The sequence below is a fragment of the Bison bison genome, unplaced genomic scaffold (genome assembly GCF_000754665.1).
Source record: "Bison bison bison isolate TAMUID 2011002044 unplaced genomic scaffold, Bison_UMD1.0 scf7180017846459, whole genome shotgun sequence".
Lineage (NCBI taxonomy): Eukaryota > Metazoa > Chordata > Mammalia > Artiodactyla > Bovidae > Bison > Bison bison.
Genome location: NW_011477032.1, coordinates 13,324 through 19,596, shown reverse-complemented (window position 1 = coordinate 19,596; position 6,273 = coordinate 13,324). Strand labels below are relative to the sequence as shown.

The window sequence follows — 6,273 nt, the reverse complement described above, 5'->3', positions numbered from 1 at the left end:
GACACCAACCACAGGCTCATCACCCGGCGCCTGGTCCAGCCATCAGACCAGCATTAGGAATGGCTCTCCCCATGTTGCAGGGCAGGCAGGGGCCCATCTAGTGGTCTGGGGGTCCTGCAGGACCCCAAGGCTCCAAGGGGAAGGACAACCCATCCCCCCACGAGAAGGTAGGAGATGCTCTATGCCCCCCATGTGAGTCCAGCAGACAGCAAGGCACAGTCCAGTTGGTTCTGGCACTTTCCACACCAGGCCCTCCTGACCTGGCTCCTCCAGCGACAACCACGCCCCCCACAACGGCCAAGCAGTATGCCCTGGGGCCCACCCGGCAGGACAGCAGGGAGGGGTTGGCTCTAAAGCTCTCCTCACTTCTCCCCAGCTGCACCCCTCCAAAGACCACCTCTCGCCACAGGCCCAAGTTTTGAGATTCAGGCCTTGACACGGTGGCTCTCAGCCCCCACAGGTGGCATTGCCATGAGGCACCTCGCCCACCTGCAGGGCTCTGAGTGCCTGAGGTGTCCCCAGAGCTTGGCCAAAGCCTCCCCCTCCTGCCTGCTGCTGGCCCTGCTGTGACTCAAAGGGCTTGCCCCCCCCACATACCCCCCCTTCTCTGTGGCTTCTTCTCTAGGGGGTAACAGGGGCTCTGGAAGCCCACCTCCAGCACCCCTGTGGGTCTCCCTATTAAGTAGGAAGTCCTGGGGGCTGCCCTGCTAGGAGTAAGGCCACTGGGCTGTAGCTGCGTGAGGCCCAGCCAGCGCCAGCACTCAACCCATCCGTGCAAAGCGCTCCACCCCTTTGGGGGAACCCGCGGCTGGCTCTGGGTGGCCGCTGGCTGACACTGACCTGGATTTTACAATCATCTGCTCCCTCCGCTGCAAGCTCCCCGGGGCCACGAGGCCAGCTGCCGGCTGCAGAGAGTGGCACCCACGGTCCGGGCAGCCGTGACCCTGGCAGGCGCTCCCCCCAGGCCGCAGCCAGCCTGCCCGCCCCCTCGGGGGTGCCGGTTGCCTGAGCGCCTGTTGCAGTGGCGGTCTGGCTGTCCCGCTCCGAAGTGAAGTAAACAGAAAGGCACGCAGGACTTGCAGGCAACATGCAAATCAGCCGGAAAGTCCCCAGACAGCCAATAGGGTCAGGCGGGGCAATGACACAGGAGCCGGCAGGGGACAGACCGGACAGGACTGGCCCCGTGAGCCGGGCTGAGAGAGGGAAGGACGGAGGGAATCACTTCCCAGTTCACAGGGTTCAGTGCACCGCCCCGGCCCTGGATGATGGGGGACCTTGGTCGTCCCACCCACCCGTGTGCCCTGGATGGTGGGAGGCCCCTGTCCGTTCTGTCCACCCGTGCGCCCTGGATGGTGGGGGGAACCCTTCCGCCCCACCCACTCATGCACCCTGGACGGCGTGCGGGGGCGGGAGGAGGGGACTGTCGCCCTGCCCACCCTGCTCACCCCAGATGGTGGGGCACCCTGCTCGCCCCGCCCACCCGGAACGCTGAGATTGCATCCAGAGCTTCTTGGAATGGAGCGAGATGCCCCCCGGCCCGCCCTCAGGCCCCCCAGGGGCTGCATTTCGTAATAACAGTCCTCCCCAGTATCCTCTTCCTGGAGGCCAAAACCCCAGAAACGCAAGAGCACAGCTCAGCACTCCGTGGGCTGGGGCTCCATTGAGGCCAGCCCAGGGGTGTGCCCTGGCCCCAGGGGAGGAGGCCCCTTCCCCACCCCACAGTCAGCCTGAGGCTCCTAGACAGGCAGGACGTTGTCAACAGAGAGAGAGAATCCTCACCCACGCCAGAACCTGGCCCTTGATAAACTGGGAAAAGCTGCGGGCTGGCAGACCAGGGAGACCCCACCCAGGGTGGAGGAGGGCCAGAAAGCGCGCCCCCTCACCCTCCCTCCTTCCCGGCCAAGGCACCTCAGCACAGTCTGGGGGCTGGATTCAGAGATCTTATCCCTGAGAAAGGCCCCAGTCCTGATGGAAATAGGGTGTCCACCTGGGGTGAGGCTGTAGGGCTGGAGGACCAAGAAGAGCCCCTCCCCTGCCTCGCCTGAGCGGGTGTCAACGCCCAGGGGTCCTTGGCCACCCACACCCATGTCTAAGGGTGTCCTGGGGCCTGGGGTGCATTCACTGCCCAATGAGGAACTAGAAATTCGCCCCAAATGCCCCAGCGCCTGAACTTCTCCATCCACCCGGCTTCAGGAAAGCCCCCCGCCCACTCCTCTGATCAGCCTCCCTGGGAGGGAGCCCAAAGGGATCTGCTGGGGCGTCCCCTTCAGGAGTGTGGGACATGACGCCCCTTCCCCTCAGGAAATACCCAGAGGGCTGTGGGGGGCATCCATGGTCAGCAGGGTGGCCAGACGAGGTCGAGATCTGCCTCGAGACAGCTGCTCCAACAGCCCAAGCAGCGGGTGTGGTGGGGTCCCCTGAACAGCACGTGCTGAGGCAGCAGGCAGTGGATTGGCCTCTAAACGCCATTAAGCCACACATTTGATGCTGACTACCCCGGGGCGGGGGGTGGCTCGGAGGAGCTGTGTGTGCAGCCTCGGCCTCACCTGTAGACCACACAGCCCCAGGTAAGCCCTGCCCTGGGGCCCTGGCCCAAGCCCAGGCCAGGCTGCCAAGTCCTATAGAGACAGGCCCGGTTGCCATAGCAAAGCTACACACACTTCCCGTCACTGTTCCCTGCGTCTCCTTAATATGCTTTTTCCGTCCCAGACAGGCAGGCTGTGACTGTCAGGGGTCCCCTCGGACCCCAGCGCACCCTGGTCCGGCGCCTGCCCAGCCACCTTCCCTCCCAGCGCTTGGCCCAGGCCTTCGGCCTCTACTCTCCATCCTGCCCCTGGCACCCATAGCCCAGACTCCACGGAGGTGTCAGAGCAGCCCGAGACACCTGCTGTGGCCTGCCCTCCCCAGGGCTCTGCCTCCTTGCCTCTTCCACCCAGCCTCCTGGCCTTTCCTGTCCAGGGGCAGCCTCTCCAGCCTGCCCAGCCCCTCCTGCACCACAGCCCAGCCTTAACCTCTACTTGGCAATGGAAATGCCTTCCTGTCCCCACCCGGCCTGGGGGCCAGCCTCATTCCCCCCAATCCTTTCTTCCCCATATCTGAGGACCATGTATGAGGTCAGGGCCTGGCCCAGCCTGTGGGACGTCCAGAGGGCTTCCTGGAGGAAGGGGCTGGCCAGATGCAGTGCAGGGAGAGAATGTGCTGGAAAGAGGTGGCATTCATCCTCCTCTCTCAGCGTCCAGCTGCAGGGCCGCTTTTTGCTGCCCACACCCTCCCTCCACCACAGGGCCCAGCAAGCCCCAACAGCTGTCCTAAACCAGGAGTCTAAACTCGTGCAGACAGGCCCGGAGCCTTGACCTAAGAGCCACGTGGCTGGTAGTCCCTGGGCCCCGTGTGCACCTCCAGGCTCACCTGGCCGTGGTCTCATTGCTCCCTGTGTGGCTTCTGTCTCCTGGGTTTCCTCCTTCTTGCTTCCCAGTGGAAGTGGGGGAGGGCATGCAGGCTCTGGGCCAGATCTGGGTCTGGAGGTGACCAGCCCACGCCCCTCAGCCCTCAGGCACACCCCTCCAGTCCTGGTGTCTGCTGGGATGCTCCTCCTTGCTCCCGGGGGCTCCTGGGAATGTCCATCCCCAAAAGACTTTCAGACAGCCCACTTCCTCCTGCCCAAGCGGCTAAGGGCCAGGTGTGCACAGTGGCGTCAGCACCAGCCCCACCTGACTCGACGCTCCCCTGGGGAGGACCATCTCTTCAGACTCAGGGCTAGCACACGGGGACACTGAGGACATCAGTTGAGAGGGATTGGTGGGTCTGTCTTCATGGATCCCCCCGCATGAGCCAGCTAGAGGCCTGAAATGCTGGGTGCCCACCCGCAAGTGCTAGGCTTGGGGAGACCTGAGTTCAAACCCCACCTCTGCCACTTGGCAAGTGTGCAACTTCGGGCAAGTAGTGTGCCTGCCTGGTCCTCAGGTTTCTTCCCCCGTTAAATGGACTGGCTCCACCCAAGTCTGGAAAGAACTGTGAGAGATGCCACGTGAGTTAGCAACGAAGGCTCCACCGACATCAGCTCCTTCTTCAGAACTGAAAACAGAGCTGCAAGGTCATCGCAGGCACAGACAGCCAGCAAGAGATCAGGGCCGAGGCTGACCAAAGTCCTGTTCCTTCTGCTTCCTCTGTGGCAGCCAGCAAACCAAGGGGCCCCACCTTGCAGGTAAACCAGCCCCTCCCCAAGCCAGCAAGAGGCTGGATCATCGTGTCTGGGCAGCCAAAGCCTCCAAAGTGGCTCAGGTCCTTCAGCCACATCCTCCTCCATTTCCCAAACTGCCTATTCCTTTGTCCAGCCAACTGGCCAAGGTTCACACCCGACTCTGGAGAAGCCAGGAGCCTGAGCAGGGGGCAGAGAGGAGGCAGAGGGTCAGAAGTACCACTGAGCTGCTCAACCTGCCAAAGGCACTTTTCCAGGTGTTCCTGTCTGCCGTTAGGCAATGCTAAAGAGCGTGATCTTTTTCACTTGTTTCCAGAGGTATCATGACACACAACCATAGTGGAGTCACTCCACAGAGAACCTCAGCTCAAGCTCCTTCCTGGCTGGGCTCTTATCAACCAGGTAGCCCATGTCCCGGCTCTTCCTGCTCCGAGGGAGGAGGGTCTGGCTTCCTGGAGGCAGTGCTGTTATAGCATGCAGGCACCTCAAGACACAGGGACTAGGGTTTCCATGAAGCCGCTTGGATGCCCAGAGCAGTGCAAGGGGGTATTTATGACAGAGAGGAGAAGAGGTGTGGGAAGGGAGCTGCTGCTGCTGCTAAGTCGCTTCAGTCGTGTCCGACTCTGTGCGACCCCATAGACGGCAGCCCACCAGACTCCCCCGTCCCTGGGATTCTCCAGGCAAGAACACTGGAGTGGGTTGCCATTTCCTTCTCCAATGCATGGAAGTGAAAAGTGAAAGTGAAGTTGCTCAGTCGTGTCCAACGCTAGCGACCCCATGGACTACAGCCCACCAGGCTCCTCCGTCCAAGGGATTTTCCAGGCAAAAGTACTGGAGTGGAGTGCCATTGCCTTCTCCGGTGGGAAGGGAGAGGCCCAAAGAAATGTGGAAGAGAGATGCCACATGCTTGCCAAAGGCAGCCCCCAGGAGAGGGGGCCTGTGTGTACATGAGGAGAGGTCTGAGGGATGGGAGAAGGGGACACTGATGAGCAGCACAAAGCTCTAAGCAAGGGACATAGCTCAGTGGGGTGGAAACCCTCCCCACCCCCAACAAGAGCAGGACCCCAGACTCAGCCCCAGCTGACCGTCCCGACCTGGCTCAAGATAACCTGGCCCAGGCAGCCAGACCCAAGTGAGGATTAGAAGAGGAAGCCCCCCTTCCCCGACACACACAATTCAGCCTCCTCATGCTCTCCTTCCCCAGCAAAGCCAGCAGTCCATCCTCCGCACACAACCAGAGGCGCTTGACTAGACAGACCTGACCCCGGCTCTCCTGTGCTCAAGTTCCCCAACAGCCTCCCTTGTGAGCACCACGCAGCCTCCATCCTGCACTCTGGCCTGGCCTTACCACTTCACCTCTCACCCCATCGCCAGAACCCGCTGGCATCCTCTGAGCTTTCTCATCCTGGGCCTTTGCAATCCCTTTTCTCTGCCCAACACGCTTTTCCAGCAACTTCCCAGGACAGGCTGCTTGCTGGAGGTGCCCCTCCTCAAGCCCTTCAGGAGCCCCCAGTACTGTCTCTTTCTCGTTTCTTTCCGTTTTTCATAGCACCTGTCACAGATCCTCATGACTGTGTCTGTGTATTGTGGGGGGGGACCCCCAATCACCGGTTCTGAAAAGGGGGGACGCTTGGAAATGGCTGGAGACATTTTTGGTTGTCACACCGGGGCCGAGGGAGGCTACTGGCATCTGGTGGGTGGAGCCCAGGGATAGTGATCAACACGCTACAAGGCACAGCGGGCAGTGACGATGGGCGCGAAGTGCCAAGAGGGGCGAGGCTGAAAAATCCTCCTCGAGAAGAGTACAGGAAAACTGGGGTCTCGCTCTCCGCAGTCTCCCCGCGCCTGTGACAGTGCTGGGCACCCAGCGGCGAACCGTAAACGGAGGAAGAAAGAGCGAATAAAGAAAAGAACGGAGGAGAGGAGCGAGCGATGGCCCAGCTGACATACAGACAAACGCACGGACGAGGGAAACCCCGGCGCGCCTGAGCCCCGCCCCCCAGGCCCGAACCCTTCCCGGGGCCCCAAACGCCGGGCCCCTCCCTCCACCGCGCGGACCGAAGGCGCGAGCCCCG

General features: G+C 61.9%; 1 protein-coding gene across 1 annotated transcript in view; it reads right to left on the bottom strand.

Annotated features, from left to right (window-relative positions):
- TRAF7 (TNF receptor-associated factor 7, E3 ubiquitin protein ligase) overlaps positions 1-1,190 on the bottom strand; it is a 12,621-nt gene extending 11,431 nt beyond the window's left edge. Inside the window, exon 1 of the mRNA XM_010839825.1 lies at positions 841-1,190. The gene's annotated coding sequence lies outside the window, so the exon portion shown is untranslated. The remainder of the gene's footprint in view (positions 1-840) is intronic.
- Positions 1,191-6,273: the final 5,083 nt, after the last annotated feature.